This window comes from Anguilla rostrata, chromosome 6 (genome assembly GCF_018555375.3).
Source record: "Anguilla rostrata isolate EN2019 chromosome 6, ASM1855537v3, whole genome shotgun sequence".
NCBI lineage: Eukaryota > Metazoa > Chordata > Actinopteri > Anguilliformes > Anguillidae > Anguilla > Anguilla rostrata.
In genome coordinates, this window is record NC_057938.1 from 36,198,659 (window position 1) to 36,224,133 (window position 25,475).

The 25,475-nt window shown below is 46.0% G+C and overlaps 1 long non-coding RNA gene across 1 annotated transcript; it reads left to right on the forward strand.

Annotated features, from left to right (window-relative positions):
• LOC135257038 (uncharacterized) lies at positions 1 to 25,475 on the forward strand. The gene is made up of 2 exons (XR_010330580.1): positions 1 to 254; positions 22,397 to 25,475. It is a non-coding gene; the product is annotated as an uncharacterized LOC135257038 (long non-coding RNA).

Below are 25,475 nucleotides of genomic sequence, written 5' to 3' on the forward strand. Positions count from 1 at the left end.
TTCGCTGGAACCCCTATTCAAATCGTTTATTCCGCAATGTTACAGTAATATATTTTATAATGATATTTGCTCATGAATTACGACCAAGGTTTTTAATATGGAGTTTATATAATTAAATACGTAATGTTCTGACTTACTCGCTTATTCAGCGTTTGGATTTATTTTTGAGCGTCATCAACAGGAGACAGGGGCGTCCATGCGCGTGTCGTTTCACTCACCAGTGCCTTATTCGAGGGTTGTCTGTATCTACAAAGGTAAGCAACAGTTCGGGTGTATTTTTAAATTCGTATGCGATGCACGACATTGATTATTTATTACATTAAATATAATTAAATACTATAAAGATATCGATATTATCATGTTCTTGTACGCTCAAATAGGCATGTGTGGTGCCGTTTTAAATATCACGGCTTACGATTATAAAATCACAATGCATTTAGTGCCGTAAATAAACAATAATAGAGAATGAACAGGCCTGTGTTGGTGCTAGTTTGAGTAAGAAGCGGGCGCCATTTCTTTGCGAGGGCTGTCTTTTCTTTGGATTTTATTTTGAAAATTTTTGACCTGCGGTATTTCTTCAAGAAAATCAATGATTCACCGGTAGCCCCCGATCGGTCTTCTTCGCTGAAACTGATACGCGGAAAAATCAATATAATAAGTGTGCTCCGAAAAGCCATTGGTAGTGCCTGTTAGTCAGGCGTAGCACTTTTAAAAAACGTATTGTTACAGGTGCTGGATAGTTACTACTAGCCTACACTTCTCCAGAAATACTTCAAACCAGAATGCCCAGACGCGAGTTTGTAAACACCGGAAAAAATATTTCCTGTTCTCGGGAAAATCTGTCGGGAGGGACATTGTGGAATTTGGGGGCGTAAAGGAAAGAAAGCAGTCAAATTAATGTATCCAGATGTTCTCTGAATAAACCCTGACACATTGGGGCAGCTGCAGGGATCTCCTTGGCACATTACCTGCAAAGTTACTGAAATTGTATTTTGAAAATGAGACGGATGTACTGATATTGCTCATAATGTGTCAAAATTGAAGCTAAAGGAGATGTATGACAGTCAAACCAGTCAAAAAAGTGTACAAATTCTGTTTTGGCATTTTGGCTTTTCTCTCATTTCATCCTGCTGAAGAGAATTGATTGTGATGTTTATTTGCTCAAACTAAGACTGAGTGGCTGGAAAGGCAAAAAAGTTTTGTTTTTTTAAACATTATTAAGGGTGTCTTTGTGCAGACTGGCCACTACAAATATCACTTTTTAACAGGCAGTGGTGTGACCACGAGTGCCAAATCAGGGTTGTGTTTCTCATGTTTAATGGCAGGAGACCAAATGTGGCTGAAATAGGTTTTACTGCTTTGAATCTCTGTCTTAATGAACTGTGGTCACCAGTCAAAAACATTCAATTCCCATAAAAATAGACAATTCATTGGCCAGCCTTCCTGGAAGTTCCTGTAAATAACTGTCTCTGGAAAGTTTTTAGAACTGTGGTCAATTTAAATGTGAGCATATGAACCAACCACTGCTGCATTGTGTGCACTTCTGTTATTTACATTGAAACAGTTGGGTCAATTGCAGTACACTTAGCAGGACAGGTGTTTAAACCACTAGACTAGAATAGAACTTCATTAAAACAGGAACCACTGCTCCTTATTTAACAGATTTTGAGTAGTTGTCCAAGTTGTAATGCAGCTCCATTTTCTTGTGGTTTAAACCTGATGTTGAATTCCTCTTAACTGCACTGCAAATAACCCTTCGTTTTTAAAATGCAGCACGCATTGGTTAAGTTTTCATAACGTGTGAAATTGTCATTTAAAAAGGAAAAAAATAGAGGGAAAAAGAATGATTATGCAACAAATATACAGAATCTGCTTTGGCATTGTACAGTACTTCCCTTCACTTCCTGTTCAGCAGTAGCCTACTACTCAATACTGAGGCCTTTGGTTGGCCAATCTGCAAAAGCAGTGTGACGGTTAAGAAATATTCAGGATATTTATTCCACTGTTTTCATTTCTGTTTCAACCTAAAGTAGCTATTAATGAAATTAGTCAATATTGCTGACTTTAAATTCAAGGACTCACCTACTGATGAGTGGGTTTCTGAGACTGCAGCACACAGTCACCTGCTTTCATTTAGCATTGTAATTGATCCAATTATGTATTTAAGTGCTTAGATGGAAAAGGAACCAGAAACTTATTTGGCAGGCCTAGGAACAAGGTTAACTGCTCATCCAAAGCCACATTGAGTTTGTTGACAGAAACACGGAGACTGAATTACATTTACCTCTATTCATTTGGCAGATGATTTTGTGAAAATTGACTTACAGGTTACATTATGTTAAACATCACTAATGGGGTGACCTGACGTCCAGTTTTTTTTCCCCAGAATATCTTGATCTGCCCCATATTTAAATGGTAACCATATTTCAAGGTGTTCTGTCTGTAATTGTCATTATTGGAGGTTCTCATTGCATTATATGCAAGGTCCTCCAGGGAATCTGGTCACCCTCATCACTAAGTGCAAGCAACAAGGTTGACTGCCAACACCACAGAGTATTATACGGTCACAATTGAACAGCCAAAATAATGGACATTTAGCCCATGCAGTCTGAGTTTAGAGTAACATTTGAATGCGCTGATCTTGTGAACCTTAGTTTCTGGAAATTGCTTCTACCCACCTTTGCCAGGATTGTAATGGTTTTGCCTGTAAGGCAGTGCTGTGTATTTCCCAGGAGTTCTTGGAAGAATGGGAGTCACTGTCAGATGAAGTAAGCAGTGATATAATTAAACAGGGCTCCCATGAGCTTTCAATCTCTGTTATTATTTTCAGTTATATGGCCCACGGCATTTGTTTCTGCCTGTGATGGAATTAGAATGGAGTGGGACAGACTCCTTGACTCCATAAATAGAACCGTCAATGAGAATAAGGCTCGTACTTGTACAGTCAGTGACCACCCTGGCTTACAAGATATACAACATGCTGGAGGCTGCTGAGCTTGGGGAGTTATCATTTGGCTGTCGCTTGGTCTGCAAACTAGACATACGTGTTGTGGAAGAGTATTATGAACAACCTTTCAAATTCGAATGAAATCTGTCTCTGAATAGGGAGCAAATTCCCTATTCAGAGTCCCTTAAAGGACCAGCCTGGATTTTTGGTTGCTTAAACATTTGACCATGTGATTGTTGATCAGTCAATTGGATCAGTAATCAACTGCTCCTTACTGTAATCAGCAAAAAGATTGTTCCTCATCAACATGAATAAAAAGATGAACTCTTTGTGAAATAACATGATAGATTGGCACTCAGAATTTTCAAGTCCTTGAAGTCCTTCAGTTGCACTGACAGTGGGAGTTTCAATACAGTGCGTGATGGGGTGGGTGGGATTGCTGTATCTAAATATGAAATGAATGGCAGTGTACATCCCCGGCAATGAGATTAACATGCAGTGTGTACAGGGGGAGGCGGAGCTCTTTGGGCTGATGTCAGCTGACCAGGCTGGGCTGCTCCCTCATTGATGAGCTCAGTTCTTTGACGAGGTCAGGTACGAGCTGTAAACCTGAATTAGAGCCAGTCTTGTCAGCAGAACAGAGTGCGCTTTGCCTCAGCAAAGTGTGATGCTTTAGGAAGGGAGCGCATGCAGTGGAACTGCACCCCTGTGTGTGCGTGCATCTGTGAACTGGTGGTGACTGTGCAATTTCAGCTGCAGGGGAATTAATTATTCACCAGAGGAGGCAGGTTGGGGGTTGGGTACGTGGGGGCTGTCATTGAGCTTGGCTATCAGAGGGTGACATCGCTCACGCCCTGGGGTCCGCGGGGGGTCCTTCACGGGTCTGGAGAGGGGCTGTGCCACGCATCTTGATGCTGCACCAAGCACCTTGATGCTGCGCGATGTCACGCGTGAGTCCAGCTCTCCTCCATGGCTGATTCCCAGTGCGTCCGGTCTCTTCTGGCTCCATGTTCAGCCCTGTTCTGAAGCCTGCTTAGGCCAGAGCCCCCCAGACTTGGTCTTGGGACCTCTGTGCAGACTTTTATTCCAACCAAGGGTTTAAAGGCCCACTCAGTAATTTCAGTTGTTAATTTGTGAAATTTAAACAGATGGCAACTAAGTAACTTGATGGATCATGGGACTTGTAGTTTTTAACATCTTGCTCTGGTCATTTGGTAACCTGGGTGACTGCTTTACTTCACCTTCTGAGCCTCACTGTTGCTGTTCACATAAGGCTACTGTGGCAATTTCAAGTACATCTGAGATAGTTAGGCATGGTTTATTTGGCAAAACGTAAGCTGATCCTTTAGATATCTTACCTGACGAGTGAGTGATGAGTTTGTTTCCCTGGTTATGGTTGGAGTACTCCAAAAATGTTCATGTATCAAAAACAGAAGAATGAAAATGAAAGGATGTAGTGTCTTATTTTAAATACTTATTTTTTTCATTTTGAAGGAAAAATGAGGATCTTTTAAGTGATTTTTATTCTGAGAATAATTATATCCTATTGAACCATATCTTTGTCTTTTTGCTTGTTATAATCCATTTGCATTTTATTAGCAACCAAAATTACTGGTGAGCCTTTAACTTTCAGAAGAGAAGTTGTTTTCAGTTATCAGTAGTGATTGTTGCATCAGCATTAGAATATTCATTTAAGAACATTCTAATCACATTTGTGATCTTACAACTTAAAGGGTTAGGCCTAAACGGTTCACAAAATTCACAGGTGTTTCCATATTTGGATCATCTCAGACTGCAGGGTTCATTGCCCTTTTGAGCCTGACTTTTCCACTGTAGATGTTAGCTTTCAGTCGCCCAGCTTTCACACTTACTGCATTTAGGGCTTGTGTGATTTTTGCCTGTCAGGTTTCTGCAATATAGCCCCCCGCACAGACCACCACTCAGTTAACTTCTTGTTACATGTACCTCCATCCAGCACTTATATTGTACTGTAACATTATCTTGATGTTGTAGCTTGTCATGCCTCCTAGTTTGACTTGGCATATGCTAGGTCAGAGAGTAATGTTTACTGTGTGAACTGGACTTAATGTGTTCATGGCTATGAATAACTGTTACAAATTCAGTATTGTACCTTATCGGTCCTGTGTTTTGTAGTTTTGTAGACGTTCGGTATGCACTTATTATATGTCACTTTGGATAAAAGTGTCTGCCGAATAAATGTAATGCAACGTTAACAGCCCAAAGTTTGGCTGGAAAGAAAACCAGCACACCCAGTGGTCCCCAGGACTGATGTGCTGCTGAGGTTTGAGCTCTTTGGCAGCAGTAAAAAAAAAAAGCAACAACACAAACGCACAGCTGTCTGCGGGTGGGGTGCCGTGTCCAGTGTAGCTCAGCTGACTTGGCCACAGAACAAAGGCCAAATTTCACCCGCCCAACACTCAGAGAAAAGGGGTGAGTGGACTCTTCAAAGCACCCATTGAGTGGCCGATGAACGATAGAGAAAGTCTCTCATCTCCCGCTGTAGCGTAGGCAGCCAAGGGGGAACCGCGTGTCCCAGCCCACCCCATGCTCTGGGTCACCAACCATGCTAGCATTCCGGTCTGCTGTTTGGCATTGTTTCTGATTGGTTGTGCCTCTGATTGGCTCACAGTTGGCGTATATTCAAGACAATTGTGACATCACGCTGCCTGAGACGGTTCAGACATCATGCTCAGGAGTAAGGGAAATCAGCGGGGCCAAAACACGCAGCCCAGCTGCGGGTTACGCAATGATGCGGTTGTCAGACGCAGCTGTGGGAAACTGACTGTGCACATCTCTGTGCACACGGTCACACTCCCTCCGCTTTGCGCAGACTGGAGGGAGACATGTTCCCATTCCGACGGCTGCGCGGGCAATCGATGTACGAGGTGGGGGAAGCCCCGCCTCTCCCCGTGTTTCTGCACGCCGGGGTGAGATATTGATTTGGAGAGTGTGGGGTGGGGTGTTTGCTGCAGCTTAGCCAGGCATATTGGTGTGTGTCCTGTTATTGATGGAACACCAGTGTGCAAGGCCCCTAACCCCTTAAGCACGAAATATGCTGCATCAGCACCATCCCTGAACTGAAAAACAAAGATGTCTGAAAGAGCCCCTCCCCCCCCCACCACCCGAATCACAGGTTCCGTTAGCTGCTCCCAGCTTGTGTTAACGTTCGTGCGGTTCGAACAAGCTTCTGCGCCCTGTCGGTGTGGAGCTAACGCAGTTTCTAACCGCTCCTCTGGGGTCCTGGCAGCCTCCTGCAGCAGCAGCGACCGTGTCTGCTGTCTGGGTCATCCCTTCATCGTCTGGCGAAGGACCCGCTGTGCACCGCCAGGGTCGTCCACTCGCTGCCTGCAGCCTGCTCAGCCATGTCTGGGCTGGCATGCAACCACGCTCGCGTTTGACTGGGCATGTAGAGGGGTCCCCTGGTATTAATAATTTGACACGCATGTGCGTGTGCAAAATTGCTCCTTCCACGCCTGTGGGGATATAATTTTGCTAGCGCCAAAGTGTGATGCTGAAAATAATCCAAACTGTTGAAACAATACATTACAGTAAAAATGAGAGATACACCAGAAGATTGACAGAGGTGGTCGTATATCTAAAGGTATCTAGAAGGTGCATACCAGAATTGTTGAATTATTTTTCGCTTTCTCACCTCTAAAGAGGAAGAACAGTTGGTGCTGCTGTTCCAGTGCTGTTCCTGGATCGTTAACATTCTCTGTACATTGCTTTAATGCCCATGAAAGCATGGTGGTCTGCCTCATTATCAGAATATTAGAGTGATTAGAGGCCTGGAGGTGATCAGAGGTGTGGGTGTGGCTACAGAAGCCAGCCGCTTCAGAGGATTGGCTTTATGTGCATTAATATACACATGATAGACATGAGCCTCCCCCCCGATTTAACGTTAATGAATAAATATTCCCTGCTGTGAGTCTTGGAGGCGACCCAGCATTCTCCTGGCTGGCTCTGTGGACAGGTGGCAGACCGAGGCTAGCAGGCTCTCGGGCTCTTGCGCACAAGCTCCAGCCGCATTAGCATAGCTCGGCTCGACGTTCTAGACAGATGAATATCAGGGAGGTTTTCTGACTGATGAGCAGGAAATGCGCGCGACCCTCAGACCTCGCACCTCTGCCTTCGGGGGGATTGAAAATGCGCCCCCGCGTACGGACGCCTCAGCCCCGCCTCGGTACCTCGGTAACATTCCCACGGCAACCGAGTGCGTGAGCCCGGCCTCCCTTTCCCGGCTCCTGCATTCTGTCAAGCAGAGCGTATACCAAGAGAGCGTTCAATTTTTAATTGGCTGCATAAATTTGGGCTAGCACTGCATGACTCTTCAATGAACTTTATTAATGGGCCCCCCCCCTCCTGTCTCTGGATGGCGGGGGGCAACAGCAGGGTGCTACAGTGTCCAGGGAACATTTTGTTGCGGGCGTTGGTAGATACAGTAGTGCTGAAGAAGGAACACTGTGGGATCTGAGCTGCAGGAGTGTCAACACCAATATCTCAAGGGCTGCTGCAATTTTCCCAACTAATTACCGTGACTTAATTGGTCTTTTTAATTAATCGGCTGCTTATATTTGCACCTTTTGCTTTTGTTCCTTTAAACACGTTGTACTAAAAAATGTTTTTTTCATTGAGCAGCAAGCATGATACTGAACTTTGATGTGTAGGTTCTAATGCTGATTGAAGGACAGGCTTAACCGAGCTCTTAGGAGCATTGATCAGAATGGAAAGCAGCATTAGCAGCGGCCGCTTTTCGCGCCCGTAACGTCCGTGGTGGGCGTGAGCTGAATCTTCGACTGAGCAGCGGATCGATGCTTCCCACAGCAGCTGCAGAGGTGTTAGTCAGCACTTCAGACACGGGCGTGCTGCGGACCGGCGGATGCGAGCCGGGGGCTGTGATTGGCCGCTCCAGTCCCCCCCTCCCTCCCTCCCGTCCCCCGTCCCCCCTCCCCCCTCCCCCTCCTGCCTCTCCTCAGCCCGCAGCTTCTGTTTACTCCTGCTGCAGTGCCATTATCATTTCCAAGATTTTTAAGTGGTCTCCACTGCAGGTGACAACGAGACCGGGATCTGCGCGTCCCGGCCATAAAGTGAGCACACCCTGTGTGTGTCACGTCCCTTTCCTCAGCTTCTGTTTGTCTGGAACAGATATTTAGTCACTAATTGAGAAATGCATTAAAACATGAGGTTTATTGGACTCTTAAGGCATTTTAATGCTAAGCATTTTCTCTTCAGTGCTTACCTTTTCTGCAAAACTCCAAATCCACTTTGGGTCAAAATTAAATCTGTAAACAGCACTGTATCTGCACTATGGATGCACCTCTACTTAATATCCTCAACATAATCATTGTATTTGAATTTTGGAATTACGTTGCAGGAACTACAGTTGTTATTCGGGTAGTTTTTTTTTTTTTAATCAACATTGGTTTGCATATATTTGATTATTAATTGTATTCATTATTATTATTATTATTGTTGTACTGTGAGTACAGGAGTACAGCCTTTATGATACAACCATTGCTTCCTATTCTGAATAAATTGAAGAATGTTCTAGATCTGTTTAAATTCTGGTGAGGTTGGTCTCTCTCACACGACACTACTGCTCATTGTAGAATGAATTTGCTGAATCCTCTGCACGTTGTTCTCTTGCGTCAATAAAACGTTAAATTGAAATGTCGCTGCGGGCGCTTTCTGTTTTTCAATTTAAAAGCGGATATTGCACAGTAAATGTGATTGTGTTGAAAATGTGTGATATAGTCGAGACAGTAAGAAGATAGAATTGAGATTATGGCTTTCACCGCTGGCTGCTGGTGATATCCAGCGCTCTGTTATCTGTAGAATATTGATTCCCCTCTCTCCTGTGCATAGTAATCTAACGGCATTGTTTATGCTGTCGGGGTTCCCGCATTGCTGAACCTGCTGGGGAAGGGTTCAGATCCCACCCGCTGGTAGCACAAAGCTGTGCTGGGACCTTCACAACTGCTGGCTCAGTATTGAGCTAGACCCATCCCTGCTCGACCCAACCCAGGCCCATGTATCCTGCTGTTATACTGCAGATTAGGCTTTGGGTATTCTGTGCAATTAACTTCCCACCCCCCACCTACAAAGAAGCGAACGCACAAACAAAAACACACTCGGCCTCAGGCCAGACATGAAATGCTGCATGGCAATTTGATTGGTCTGCTGGAAGGATGTGACGGAAGGTCACCGTGGCTGATGGCCTGTTCTGGCTCCATGCGGAGTACACCAGTGTGGTGATGCGCGCTTTTAGTTGAAGGTTTTATGTTTGATTCCCAGGACATTGCAAATTGTACCCTTGGGCAAGGTACTTTATGCAGACTGCCTCCTCAACTGACCCCTTGTAATAAATCCTGTCAGGACCCGTGATCCTCTAGAGCTAATTTGATATAAATACACGCACACACACACACACACACAGTAAGATATTAATACCTTGAATACCTGCCAGAAGCACCGATCAATATTTATAGCACCAATATTTTATCTCCATGCTTTCCCCCTCAGTGGTCTCGAAGGGAAACGCATCACTTCCTGCTCCGGTCACCTTCGCCCACTTGTGGCCGGTTTGCCCACGCGAGGCGGGGACGGAGTGGCCACTTGACACTCTGCTGGCCGGTTAATTGATTTCTGTTCCAGGGGCCCACAGCGGAGCCGTTCAGCCGACGCTGAGCCTCTCGCCCCACAGGCCCGACGCAGCAATCGCAGCCTGAAGTTATTCGGCCGCTTCGTTAGATGCAAACGAGGACCCCCTCAATGCCACTCCCCCCCTTCCTGAAACCCCATCCGTCTGCCCTTGCCCATCCGGCCCTATTTGCATGTGAAAGCAGGGCTGCTGTATCGAGCGAACATTGGCTCCTTTGTTGCCATGAGAACAAAAAGAGCGGCGCTGACGTAATGCGCGGGGCGAGGCGAAGCGGAGCGGAGCGTGGCTCTTCCTGCCCTTGCCCGTTCCTTGGGTCATCCGGATGCGGAAACGCGTCCGGATCCCCATCCCCGCACAGGCGATCAGGGCTTTCTGTGCGATGGAGGTCGATGGAGGGGATGGAGAGGGACTCCCGATACTCTCGAAGCAGATGTGGGTTTAACCTTGGCTGCAATGACATTCGCTGTGATTGGAGGGCGTGCTGAAGTGGGAGTTGCCGGCGTTTTAAGCGCATGAATACTGAAACCAACACCGCGTGTCATTGGTTGCCTGCTGGGTAAATGTTCCTTCCAGACTGTCGGAGGAAGCTGTGTGCACACAGTCAGTTTGCCCTTGTCTAACAGAACCGTGCACCTCCCAAATACATCCATACCCCCAACTTTTACTCACTGCCATTAATGTACAGAATGTTAAGTTCTTGAAAGCCAGTCGATGTTTTATTTTTATATTTCTGTCGGAGACGGCGGCGGTGTGGAGGCTGCACTGCGGATGGGCCACGGGCTGCAGAGTTGCACAGTGGAGCAGAGCGTGCTACCTTCAGCTGGGCTCAAGGGCACCTCTGCGCTGTGTCTCGCTGAGCAGGGCCTTCCTGTACCGCCTCTGAAACCTCATCTCGCCACGAATGAGATTGAGGAGCACCCTGAGCTTTCGTCTCAGAAAACAATTTAAAAAGTGACCTTGCTGTTAGTGCAGCCATACAGCCCTGATTCGAACCCCCCCTAGTTATGACCGTGTTAGGTAGTTTCTCTGGTCGACGAGTAATTACCAATCTGGAGCCCCACCCGGGGAGGAGTGAGGGTGTGTAAACCCCCTGCCATGTTGCTCAGTAGCGCCTCCTCTGGTCAGTTACACAATCTGAGTGAAACAAACAATATCTGAGTACATGTACTGTTGTGTTGCCTGAGAGGGAAATTTAGATCCATGTGGACTGGGCATACCAAGCGTTGTGAGGCTATTCAACTACCTTTTCCCTGGGGTTCCTTTACAGAAAACTAAAAGAGATTATACAGTATATGAAGTAAAGGGCTTGACATTGAGCTGTTATTGCCGCTGAATGAATTAATAAAGATGTTTTGCTTAACTTTTACGAACAGTCCCTCCCCCCAAACAAAGAACGGTATTGAATCAATTGTGATTAATCACAGACTAGTCTGTGATTAATTAGATTTAATAAATGAATTGTTTGACAGCACTAATAATAATCAAACGTTTGATGACACTCCTTTCCACAGAAAATGTCAAACCCCCTAGGTTTAAATGGATCTGACATTGTAGACTCCATTAGGTGTGGCCTGTTGGCAGTTTTTGGGGTCCTTCTGTTTCCCTCTCCCCACCGTGTGACCAGTCCATTACCCAGCCCCCTCCCTTAGCTCCTCCCATCTGTCAGCCCAGGTCCTCTGTCGGGCACTTCATAGATATGGATCTACTAGATTGGTTGTGTCACTCTAACAGGATTTGCTTTACGCTGCCCAGTGTGGACAGCCTTCTGAATGGAAGCATTTCTCCCCGTTGCCGTGGATATGACATGCCGTTCTGTATCTGAAAGTCACATGCACATACTTGCAGTTGTCAGGGACTTCCCGAAACACCTGTCTAGCAAACACAGTGAATGTGGTTTTGTTTAAGAAGTGCATATAGTTACTGCAATTGCCAGGACCAAACCCGTCTAGTAATTCTATGTCTATGCTCTGTTGGGTGTTAGCCCCTTTTCCTACTGTGGTGTGTTTGGCCGAATGAGAGCAGAATGGCTGTCTGAGCTGTCGCTGTGGCTGGAACACCTGCAGAGAGAGAAGCTGTTCAGCCGTGGATTTGGCTGCAGTGTTCTTTCGGGTGATATATTGTTCATCCTCAATGCGCTAGTTTAATTTTAAGCATGACTCGGTTTTAAGGACTCTCTATGTCTCGCGGTGTGCGCAGGTCTGGTACCTCAGACACTGGCGCCGGTAGCGCTCGCGTACGTCATGCTAATTTTTGTTTACGCGCCACTCAACCAGACCGCTGTTGCACTTTTCAATCAATTTCAATCCGTTTTTAATCATCGCTGTTTTGTGCTCACCTTGAACATGCTGGTGTAATGCGGCTTCATATGAAGATTATTCTGTTTGATGTTTGTGATTAGGATCACACTCAGTGCATTAATCACCTCACTCTCTGTTGGAACAAATGAGCCCACTTTATAGAAATTGAACCGCAATATCAAGATATGTATGCATATGGTATTTACTGATGATCACACCATAAATGTATATGGGATATCCCTTTGATATTCAGTGAAGTGTGATGAATTAAAAACAATATGCGTGATATTTGTTTTAATGAATGAAATTCAAAGACATGAACTTTACTTAAATTTAAATGATCATACAACAATGATGTGGTCATTATATATATATATATATATATATATATATATATATCCTAGAAATAACATGATAGATATGCTGTTCAGTTCTACTGCAGTGGTTGTTATGCTCACCGGTGCTCTCTCAGACTGAACGCTCTGATTGGCTGCCAGCTGTGGTCACGCTGAGTGAAAGCCCTTCCTTATTCTGAGGCCCTTTTGTGCGCGAGGTGGTCGCGGCGCTGCAGCACTGCCATGGAAACGCAGCGACTTTTGTGCCTGCGGTCACCTTTTGAATTTGCTTGGGCCTATTGCATAGATGTGGTTTGTTAGAACGTGTTTGAATTATGAACATTAAGGAATTAACTGTCTTAAGCATTGGATCTCGGGTAAGTAATAAAATTAGTCACAGCAGAGCCAGGCCTTGGGTGTTTGATCGATTTTTTTCTTATGTTTTCGTTCTTACAGAAGTGGAAAGCCGTAAGTTTAGTTTAAACTCCTATCCTGCTCTTTCTGTCTCTCTTACAACATTCCCCCAATAATAATAGTCAATATTAACTAACAACAAAAGTGATTTGGTTTTTGTGTTGTTTTTTATATTTGACATGTGTATTCTCTCTATCCTCTTGGTGTGACTGAATGATAAAGGGCTTTTGCAACTGGAAATTCTCTCTCTCTCTGTCTCTCTCTCTGTTTCTCTCTCACACGCACACACACATACACAGACAACGCACACACAAACACACAGTGTCCATTTCTTCTTTCTCTTGAGTCTCTTCCTGTGGGCTTGGCCATGCTATAAATCTCTCTGGTTTTCTAATGGGGCACATCACTGTGGTTTCTGTGAGGAATTCTAAGCAGAGGCTGGTTTTTCTTCGCCTGTTGTATGTGGGACTGCCAAGCCCTTGTCCTCAGTTACTCCCTTGACAGGGCTCTGGGCCCTTATTGATTAGATAGGGTCACCGTGGCGGCAGAATTCTCATTGGCCCATTCCAGACTCAGGGTTGTTTTTTATGTAATGGTAATATTAACAGAGACTGTGCAACTCTTAAGGCTCTCAGCACCCACATTGCAGGTTTTTAGCGGTGCAGTGATTACATTACTCATTTGCTTAACAAATACCTTTATGTGGTGATTTGCCGGACTTGTGTCCTCCTCGTTGCCTGCAAATGCTTTTCAATAGAGTTTATTATGGTTAGGGGCCCAATCTGCTCAGTGAATGTCCCACCAGCTCAGATTTTTTATTTATACGTTGTCCTCTTTATCCAGTCGGATAGATTTTTTTGAAGGTTAAATGCTTAATTCAAGATTGCAGCACCCAGTGACACAGCAGGGATTTGAACCTGCAGCCTCTTGGTTGTGAAGCCAGTTCCGCTGACCGGCTTTTTGACGTTTCCGTCCCAGCGCATGACCGCAGACGAGCTGCGCTTTGCCGGTCAGCCGTTAACCGTCGGTGGCGCGGCGTCGCGTGCGGAAGGGCTTAATTACGCGCTTCGGGAAACGCAGACACTTACCCCCTCCCACTTCTTCCGCCAGGGGGGCCCAGCTCATTTGGCACAGGGCGCTGGAACACGCCATTCCCATGAGCACGGGGGTGTGAAAACGGACACGCTCGTTTTTAACCCTGAAGTCCGCTGCTGACAGTTTGATAGGCTTCATAAGGGTTTGTTTTGAATGCATAGCTTTCGGTTGGAATAAATGATGCCATTTGGTGTTGGGGAAACCCAGTAGGTAGATTCTGGGGGCACTGACTAAGGGGCTTTATATTATTAGGCTTATTAGCCACTGAACATCCCACAGGCTTTGGTTTCCCATTAGTTTTATTCGCTTAGATCTTGGGGTTCTTGAGGGGACCACCTGATTGGTCAGTTTTGCGGCTGAGGACCCACCTGGGTGTGGTATCGTGTGTGACGAGGTCCTTCAAGACAGGTGTGAGAGGTGCAACAATCACAGTTGCCCGGTGCTCCAGTCTTGAGCACCCCCTTTGGGGGGACAGAGGTAGCTGCAGGTGCCCCCAGCATCTGTGAGGGAGACAGGCCTGTTGCCCTGGAAGTCTGGAAAGGGAGGGAGAGGGGGAGAGGAGGGAGAGGCAGAGGGGGAGGGGAGTGACCCAGCAAAGCTGCAGTGTGGGCCTTTCTGAGCATCATTTCACATGCCACTACTCCCGATCTGAAATTGTGTGCAGTGTACAGCTGGAGCCCACGCCAGAGGGGGCCGCATCATTCTGAGGGCCCCTCCGTTTGTGCTGATAGAACTGCTCGTGCCTACAGAGCCGTTAGCATCAATGGGGCGTTTAGCGCCCGTGGGCCCGTTTGCACAGACGGACTTCTCTTTTTTTAAACTGCTCTCTGCACAAGCTGAACGCCGAGCATTCTGCTCTGTTCACCGCAGAGGGTGTCTGTCGCTCCCAAAGTCACGGGCCTCATTCATGCTAATTTCCTGGCTCCCGTCGTCGTCGTCTCGAACGCCCGGCTGCCCCCCTGCCCCCTGCGCACCGGAACGGAGGACCTTGGCAGTACGTCCGCGTCGCCCCTCGCCATGGCAACCTTCTGTGTCAGCACTTCTCCTCTCTGTGCTGTTTTGTTCGTTCTTCTAAAGCAGTGAACCCCCCCCCCCCCCAGCTCTGCTATAGAGAGGTAAGCCACCGGGGTGCGCAGGATTTGAAAGGCGCACCGGCCTGCGTTCAGCTGAGAAGTGCGGCGCGTGAGCCGTTTCCCTGCATTATTCACAGCCCGGCCCTGTTCGCATCCGAGTTTGTCCCCCTGTTCGGTATCCGCTGAAGGAGGGGCACCCTAGGGTCTGCCGTCGCTCTCCGCTGTTCAACAACAAGAAGAGGGAAACCGGAATGTTGTGACTGCTGAGTATTTACTGTTCAGCGCCTTTTATCTCTCTCGCTCGATCTCTTTCTACCCCCTTCTCCTTTCCCCACCCCACCCTCGTCTCTCTATCTCTCTCCTCTCTCACATTCTCTCCCCCTCTCTGTCACTGTCCTTCTCTCTAACCCTTTCTCTTTTTTGATTTTTTTTTGTCCCCCAGGATAACAGGGGTAAAGCAGATGGCTGTGTGTGTGTGTGCCTGCACAGGCTGGGTTGTGTGTGTGTGTGTGTGTGTGTGTGTGATGGGCTGAGTGTTTGTGCGTGTGCTGGGATCTGGGATGACTGCGTGTGTGTGTGTGTGTGTATGAGTGTGTGAGCATGTGAGAGTATGAGTGTGTATGTGTGGTGTTAGAGCGGAGGCAGAGGCTTCTAGAGGCTTCTGCATCAGTGCGTGCCCTGCCTCGAGCCATGAATGATTTAGAGGCCGGAGATGTGACTGCACATCGAGGGCTCCTGCTTCCTGCTCCCAGAGCACAGTGTCTGTCCTGCGCTTATGTCTTAGAAACAGGCGCTAACCGGATAGATGGGCGGGGTCTGTGCGATCAGCAGGAGGAGAGAAAGCTGCAGGGGAGGGGCCAACGCCATTGCTGCAGTGGTGCTGTTTACCACAGTTCTCTGGGCCAGCACTACGAAAGACAAAACTTCCCTCGTTCCATTTGTCTAGGTTTACCTTAGGCAGGTTTTTAATTGAAAGCTCTGGGCTGGAGCAGGAGGATGTTCTGGTGGAGGTGGTGGTCTCTCTTTCTTCATTGCCGCACTTCTGTTCTCTCTTTTTGTCTCTGTCTCTTACTGTCATTCAGCAGCACTGATGGTTACCCGCGGTGACAGCTCAGTGTGTTGAGGAATCTGGCGCTGAAATCTGTGTGTCTATGTATGACTCAATTCGCTCTGCTCACATGTCATGTGATGAGGTTTTTCCATCAATATCACACCCTGTCAAGTACATCATCACCCTCATCCCCACAGTATGCTGTATATCCGAGTTTGGGTTAATTCCATTTCAGTTCAGTCCATTCGGGTAATTAATTAAAACTCAATTCATTTGTGAAAAATCCTCTTGGAACATTATGGGCAATATTAAACAGATTATTTGAATTTCAGTTCCTTTCCTGAATTGATTAAACTGCAATGGAATTGACCTCCTGATCATAGTGTTTTACCACCACCTTTGGATGCTTGATGCAACCTGTCCGAAACTGACTGATTTTGTGTTTGTGAACCCATGCCCTCAACCTTAACTTAATAGCCTTGCTAGCCTAGGGACTACACAGCTAGGAAGTAACTAAGAAGGCTACCTACTTAGCTAGCTAGTAGTTGCGAATTACAGTAGGTAACTAACATTAGCTAGCTAGATAGCAAGCTAAGTAATAGCTGGCCTTCTAGCTTGCTGTTGTGCTTGTCTATCCTGATGTATCAAACGCTTATTATCACAATGACCCAGGAACCGGAAATGAGCCCTGACAAACTTCTCAGATGTTGCAGCCTTCGCAGTTACACTGGTCAGACGAGGATGGGCCCCCTAACTGAGTCTGGTTCCTTACAAGGTTTCTTCCTGCATGTCTACCAGGGTTTTTGGCTGGACCGCAACAGCGGGGCCAGCCCTGCAAATGCGAATGTCTGTGGCTGAGTGAGTGACTGAGTGAGTGATGAAGTTACACCGTTGGTCGGCCGGATCACGTATGTTAGGTCCAGCCATACACTAGGTTTTAACGTAGTCTTGTTTCTTTGCTACTGTTGCCTCTGGCCTGCTCTGTGGGGATTTAGGCTAGGTTAAACTGTGAAGAGTATTGTTACAAATCCTTGGTAAATGTGCTATATAAATAAAATTTAATTGATGGATTGCTCTGTCAGTATATATTTGCTCCAATCTATGTACACCTGTCTGAACATAGGGTCAGTGTACTGTACAGTTGAACAGCAGCCTATCACTTATTAATTTGTCCAAATGGATGGTGCTGAATAAATTATGCTGCCTGAAACACATTCAGTACCCGAGAGAGTAAATCTGGCATAGCCAACATCATCCATTATTCTGATTTACTCTGAAAAAATCCTTATTTTCCCAGCTGAATAAAATGGAAGCTTTGATGGAATCAGTGTGCAGTTTTTGCCTTAGAAATGACCTTTTGCTCAGCATAATCCAGACTGAATGCTGTGCAAGGCTGTGGAGCACATCAGACGTTTCCTCATTGACATTGCGTTTTTGTGTAGATCGGTGTTGTGTATTCATAGCAGTCATTCACAGTAACACTTTAAATAAGTAAAGCAGGTGTTGAACAGCCTCAGTGCGTTCAGTGCCTACTCTGACCTGTAGGAATCCAGGTGAAATGCCGCAAAGAGTTTGAGCTTGTTAGGTGGCTGAAAAAGGTGATAATTGTACGCTGGGCTCATATTCGATCTGTTCTATGCCTTTTTATGTGGCCTTAAAGAAGGTCTGTGTGAACGCTGTGGCGAGCGTGGGCATTCTAAATTGTGGAGGAAAAGGAGGAAAGAGCCTTTAAAAAACCTTCTCTGTTATAAGCCTCAGGGCCAAACTGATCCTAAGTCAGCACTCCTGCTCAGACATTTTGTGAATACAGGGCGAGGAGTCGCTGCCTTTAGACTGTGTATAGAACATGCATCTGCCTGCTCCCAGGCTGTACCTGTCCAGTGCTTCTCAGTGACATTACACTCATGGGCATCTCATCTCTTCTGGTCTATTTCTTTAGCATGAACTGCTACAACATTCTTACTCTCTTCTTGTAGCGTTTTATTGATGAGAGATATGCTCAGTTGTAGATTCGTAATGCCTGGCAGCTCAGCCAGAGGCGTTAAGAGTGAAACTGCTTTCTTCTGCTACGCGCGCCATCTTCAATGCTCATAATAAGCATTGCGCTGCTACTATTTCAATTAAATTTGAAGAATCGGAGTCATCCTTGTTCAAAGGAATGCATGCTTAATATTACCACGGGATGCCAATAGTGTCCTTTTAACAACCCCTAAATGTGCTATTACATCAGCAAGTACGACTTGCAGCTGTCTAACAGTTGTAGCTGTCTGGAACATTTTCTTTCCTAAATTACCTAACGTGCGTTCAAGTCGGCGAGCGTCGGCTAACTTTCGTGAACATATTCAAACTTTTTAATCTTGGCGACAAACGCGTTACCTAACAGTCTGAAAAGGTAGTGCCTCGTGAACAAAAATTACTGCTTACAGGAAAGACACCGAGGGAACTAAGTTTGCCCGTTTCATCCTGAAATGTGAGCGAAAAAAGTCAAATCATCACGTCGAGGGATGACTTCCTTGGCATATCGCTCAATTTTGCAGACCCCTTCATTAGTTGCGCAACACGACAACACAGAGTGTACTCGTATAATATCTGTCATGTCAGGAGCACTATCAATGAAGTCCTCTAATATCGTGGAAGCCACTGCAAAAATGACCAGTTTAAAATATGTTAGTGGTGAACTAAATGGAATGTTCAGTTCCAACATTAACAGTTCGCCGCAAACTTAGTTCGGCACAAACGTTCTTCATCTTAAACACACGTCAGGTATGAGCAAGGATGCCCAATGTGGTCATTCTCTGTAGAATCATCATGATGGTGCTGAATATACAAATTGTCGGCCACGTTTCTCAGTTGTTTTGTAAATGTGAAACATTTTTATTTGTGATTGTGTTTTTGTGTTGAGCATTGAATCCTACACAGTAAAACTGTGTGATTGGAGTGGTTCTGATTGCAGCATTCCGAGGTGGGGGTGGGATTTGGGCATGTCTGTTTAATGAAGGGGCAGGCCCATGTACTGTCTCTTTGCGAGGGGTGTGTGTATGGGGGGAGGGGGTGACAAGGTGTGTGTGTGTGTGTCTGATTAACACCTCTCAGCACGCTGCCACCTGCTCAAGGTCGCAGTGAGAGGGAGAACGAGCGAGAGGGAGGGAGGGAGCAGGAGAAGGGAGAGGGAGGGAGGGCTATTTTTGTATTCACAGCCAGGCCAGTCCCAGCTCCTCACAGACACGGGGGCTGCTGGGTGGGTTTAGTGTTGTTCGCCTCCAGGGTCCTGTTGCATTTGCATACAATCTTACAGGAAGGGTTGCAGCTAGAACCCTGCTCTCCCGCCGTCAGACTTGAGCTTGCACTAATAACATACTTACTGAATCACAGCTGCTCTAAGCAAGGCTCTAATCTTCGCTAAAATTGCTCTTGCTTCCACTACTGCAGCCGAGCGAATCACATTTACATAGCAACCAATCAGGATGCTGCGAAAGCAGGATCACACTACTACTGCTTGCCTGTGCCTAGATGCCGGTTGCTGAAAATCAGCTAACAGCTTGTTACAGTGAGTGAAAGCAGGCACACCTGAAATTAATGCTGTGAGTGTGGAGAGCACTATTGAGGGTGGAGAATATATCGTCATCCGAAGCACAACAAGGAAAAATGTGATATTTGGAAGATATTTTGTTTATGGTACAGCAGGGAACAAAGTAGCATGTAGACCTATTGACTTTGACAAATGACTGTTTTGTTCTGTTCAAAGCAGTCCTGCATACTAATGAATGATCTGTACTTTTACAAAAATGTTCTTTTGATAATGATGCCGTGTTGTTTTTGCCACAACAGTGTAGTTTGTTAACACGGAAAAAGTACCCCAGTTATGAATTAAAGAGCAAACATCCAATTACTTATGCACGCAGAACACTTGCCGTGGGGATAATTATAACATTAGAGGATTGTAGGACCTGGATAAAGAACACTCCTGTGCAGACCCCAGCTGAAGCTGCTTGAGAAGACAATTGATCTGCCTTTGAAATAATGAGATTGAGCGATTTGAGACCGATTGGGTAAATCCCGGCAGGCAAACTCAGTGCCATGGAGGAGGGGTGTGTGGGGAGTGGGCCGACCTTTGACCTTTTTATCATGGGTCCCCTGAGACTTTCCCGAAGGCCCATGCCATGAAATTGGTAGTTCTCTGGTCCTGTGTGCATCTCTGGATTGGACTACTGGATTCAAAGCTTTTTTGTTGTTCTCTGGAGTAGGTAGTCATAGGTCTCGTTATCAGTCCTAATTTAGCTTGATTCAAACCAATGAATTGGCATCTATACCTGAGCCTGCACTGGAAGCGGTTCCTGTCTGCAGAGGAATAACAGTGAAGCAAGCTGCAGTTGCCGGGCTGAGCGGTCCGTCACCAACTCATTAATGGCCCGTCCTTGTACGTGACAGGCTGTTTCATCATTTTTCTGTTTCCCAGCTCTGCCCAATCCCAACAGGCCGGGGACATACAAATCCACTCAGAATTCCCCAGCTGTTTGCTAAGGCAATGACCTTTTGACCCAACCCCCCCACCCTTATACACCTGCCAACTGGAAACGACAGGAGTATCGGATTTAGATCTGACAAGTGGAGATCCTCTCCAGTCTTGTTGGTGCTGAGGGCCCCTGCTCCACCTTGATCCATCAGACAACAGGAAGCCTTCTTAAAGTGGATTGGGTGCTGAGCCTGGCTGTGTCCAAAATCGCATACTACGTACAACATACTATACTATCATTTGGAGCATTTGGTCTGTGAGTGAAAAGTACAATGGCTTTTCGGACATACCACATTGTCATAGAAAAGATCCACTTCCTTTAAACACTTTGTACGCTGATGAAAATGTGAGGTGCGGAAGACACCACATACAAATTTTTGCAGGTGTGCAGTACATTGCAGAACACCGCCTTATGTCAATATTGGTTGACATGTGGTAGCTTTGGACATGAACTATTGCAATGCATTGTGGGATAATCATGCCAGCATATTGTGCATTGTTTGCATACTATGATATTTCACTGAATGTAGTATGACATCCTGGTATTTTTCGTATACTTCTTCATGCATGGTTTCAGACATACTAAAAACAATATAGAGTATGTGATAGATAGTATGTGATTTTGGACGCAGCGCCTGCCTGTTGGCTGAATCCAACAGTGAACATTTATCCACAGGTCTCTTCCCTCTCACCTTGGCTTATCTGCTTACACAAAGCCGGCTTTCAACCCAGCACCGCCCAGGTGAAGCTGTTCCCCATGTTATATCTGAGTTTTTGGTGCGGGGGGGGTTGGTCACATGACATGGTCTGCACAGCCCTTTTTGTAATCCCTAAGCTGCTTTGGTGAGGGGGGCAGGGTGCAGGCATGCAGCTTTAATGGTAATAAATGCAGGCCTTCCTGGGTGCTTGCTATATAGGTGACATTCTGCAAGGCCTTTAGGAGTTAAAAAAAATATCAGAGCTAAAGGAGGATGTGGCACTTCTACAGTCTCCACATGCAAAGCACGGCAGGGCATGGCATGTCGGGCTTATCTGCATAACATCGGTGTGCACCTCAGCCTGCCCAGTGCTTGGTGCTTCTGTACCCATACCTCGCACGCAACTCCCACGCTGCCCCCCCAAGCCTGCTTCCTCTGTGGTGGGAGGGGTGGCACGGCATAGCATGGGCTTGCCCGGGCTGAGCCACCGCCGCCCCAAAACGGTCGCCCCCCTCAGTTCGGCGATGGAACGCTCCGGCCCCCAGCTGAATCTTGCCGAGCCCGCTGTCATAATGAAGTCGTCAGAAGGGGGTCCGGCAAGCTCGCCATTTCCATAGCAACCTCCCCTCCATAAACCGCAGCCACGATGGAGGACGCCGTGGAGGCCATTGTTGTGTTCGGCACTCCCGTTGCGACAGTCAGGCTGTCTGAGAAAGCACTGTCTGAAAGGGCTGTTTCATCACACTCGAGGGTTGAGGGCTTTTATGCAGAAATATATTTCACCTTTTAAGCCCTCCTGTGGCTCAGCTCAGAAACCCTTACATTACACCTCTGCACATTTGAATGTAACCAATCACAGCCTAACAGTTAATAGCAAATTGGGCTGGAACTAAAAACCTATCTAGATCATCTGGGTTGATTTATCCCACTGTTTAGCACTGTGTGTCTAAGTTGAATGCTCTTTCTGGGGTTAAATTTCAAGCACTTATTGACCTTTTCCAGAAAAAATTATTTCATTTCAAGCTCCAGTTGCATTCGAGTGTGGAATCAGAGCTGAAAGATAAAGTATTACTCTGTTCTCTTAGAGAACAGCTCCAGGTGCCCTTCAGGTGTCAATGTTAAATGGGAAAGTCATGAAGTGGTATAGCGTGAAATGATTTTCCTGTCCAATGTGAGCACGCTTACAAAGGAGCATTACTTTTATGGAGGATTGACAACAATCCAAAAAACTCTGAACCAGTATTATGTACCACATTTTCTCTGTCTGATTTTCTGTTTTTCTTTTTTGCAGGGCGTAGCTGTGCTCTTGGTCCAGTGTATGGAGGACATGTCTGGTGGACCTGCCATGGCTAAGGCATGAGCTCCATCTCCTCTGGGCTTGGCTGGCCATGGTCCTCAGCAGTTACCATCTATAAGATGGCCATGACATCCTCAGAGTCAGCCTGGCTTCAACACCAAACCCCTACTGTTAGAGATTCCCAAGTTCAAGCAGAGATACTCAAACTATAATGCTAGGGCAGAATAGAGGAGGGTAAAAAAGTGTGAGACTTTCACAGACTGTAAGAGACTAGTGGAGGATGTAGGAAACAAGGAAGCAAGTACAAAATGTGGGAGAAAGGTTCAGAAGATTCAGATGACAGAAGGCTAGTAGAGCATGTAGTGAATCAGCAGAAAATGCAGAAGTCTTCCGCAGACTGTAGGAGACAAGTGCAGAACGTAGATGTATGTAGACGGTAGGAGACTAACAGAATATAGAAAACTAAAATGGACTGTAGGAGACCATTGGAGAAGGTATTAGAGACTAGTGGAGCATCTAGGAAGCTAGTTGAGGATATAGGAGAAAAGGGGAGGTTGAAAACTTGTGAAGGATGTAGATGACCAGTGGAGGATGTAGGAGACTGCACATGCAAGATTGATGCAACTAGTGTAGGGTGGAAGAGGCTGCTGGTACAAGGTGGAGGCAATTGGCATGAGACAGATGACGCTGTTTTGGGTATAGAAACTGCTCTGTGTGAAAACAGGAACAGTTGATGTGCATGACCAGCAAATTCAATCACCAGCAGCTCTTTCTACAAGAGTCCACAACAAGGATCCAGCCCACTTCCTGAGAACAGGCTCTTAATTGAGTTTGAGTAGTCAAGGAATTCCCTAAATAGCAACTCGGCCACAGGACACAGGGGTTAAGGTGTGAGCTGGACTGGGCTTTATCCCACCTGAAAAAGTGAGGGGATTTATCATACCTACATAAATCAGCCATTGTGAGGGTGGAACTTCCCTTGTTATACCCCGCCCAGAAAAACAACCAAATTTCATCCCTCTTTTCTATTTAAATGAGCAGACAGGGCATTAATGGAATTTGTAGTATTGTTTTATCTGTGTACCTTTCATGGGTTTGTATCATGTTGGTTTTTTCATAATTTCAATGTGTAGGGTGGTCGGAAAGCTCAACGCTGCCTGTTGTAAAATTACACCCCCCACCTCGTAGATTAGATAACGGCCTTCAACTACCTCTGTCCTGCTACAGCCAATAAATCTATAGAGTTCTGATCCTTAACTCAGTGCCATATCTAGTATTCTAGCCCAGAATTTACTGGGCTAAAATGGTATTAATCTTTGCTTTTACGTTTGGCATTGTTTATATTAAACAAAATTTCTAAATAATTTGATACACTAAAGCCTGACTGGAATGTCTCCATAAGTAGTTATTGATACTTTTATTTGTTTATCCACACTATATATATTTTTTTTCAACTTTGTAATGGAATTAAAATGCATGAGGTAACTAATTGCCAAAGAAGCTTGTTTGAACACTGTTAGAAGGGTCCACAGTCCACCGAGTACAACAGCTGGTGGGTGTGTTTGTGTGCGGATGTGTGCATACGTGTTTCTGCATCGCCATCGTGATAAATCTCAGGAGACAGCCGGAGCAACAGTCGTGTAAGTGATGGATGGCGCACTGTTTTCACGCGTGCGTGTCATACCGCAACGGTGTCAAGGTTGCCCGGGAAACGGCTGCGTGTCTGCCGTATCTCACCCTTATCGCCGGCGGCTGTTGACGCGCTCATCGCCTTTCCTCCTGATCCTCGTCTGCGCTGATAGGTGTACAGTCGCATGCCGTCACTCCTTTTGGTGGCCTTCTGAGGGCCCCGTCTCCAAGTGACAATTCGGAGCGTACCAAGAGTGCTACCGCTATGTGTTTATCGATCAGCTGCATTTTTAAGGTCATGAAAAGATAGCCCCTCAATGAAAGACAGCTCCTCGCTTGTTGATGGAAGAATTCATAGAATTTTACTTACACTCCATCTCTTCATCCTTCAGGGTGCCTGAGTGGAAGATTGTGATGATGGGGATTTTATGGGGACCTCTCAAATCAAATGCAGCTTCTCCTGTTCTGCCCTTCTGTCTTTGTGCAGCTGTACTTTGAGTTTGTTTTTCAGACAAAACCCCTCTCTGTAAGGTTAACGCCCCCCCCCCCCCCCCCCCCCTTCTTCACACGTTTTCAGATGAACTTTAAGGGGCCACTAAGGTCAGGAAGCGTTTTTTGGGCCAGAATGCCTACAGGATACTATCCCCACCACCTCTGCTGGTCAACTTGATTTTTTTTCTCCAAATTCTAACAAAGCAGTGTTATTTGCATAGCACTGTCTGTGTGTGTGCACATGCATGCATGCATGTGTGTGTGTGTGAGTGCATGTATGAGAAAGAGCTAGAAAGGGAGAGAGGCTCCTTTTTGTCCTAGTCCAGAATCTGTATATGTTTTTCATACAAAATGGGTGATGCTGAGAATAACCTTGGAATGTCTGATCCATAGATCAGGCTCCTGTCCGGAAGCTTGTAACAGATCAGATCAGAATTCAGCCTTTATAAGGACCATCCACTCTGAACACACACCTTATCCACAGATCTGGCCCGATCCTGGCTTGAAACGCATGTTTTGGGGTGGCGCCTCGTTGAAAAGCATGTATAGCATGTACATGTAGCCTATGGCCGTACTATCAGGAGACCACCATATCCAGTGCATTACAACAAACAGCTGCACTCCTAGCAGGGTTAACCACAATGCAAAAATTATATTTTACATGATGCTTTTAAATGTGATGTATTTTTTTTTTAACAAAATCCGGGACATTGTCTGTGGTTATAGGATGCAGGTTGAAGGGTCTTTATGCAGGAATGAACCGATGAATCTGGGAACCCTGATCAGCTAACATATGGAAGTCAGGCTCAAAAGAGTGCAGTGTCTATTTGCTGTTAACATCTACGCTTAGAGCTGTTCTGTGGCTTAGCCTAATAAACCCCAAGCTTTTTAAATGTGAGCTGTGTTTTCGGGCAATTGAGATGCAGAAACAAATAAAATCCCTTTAAATGTA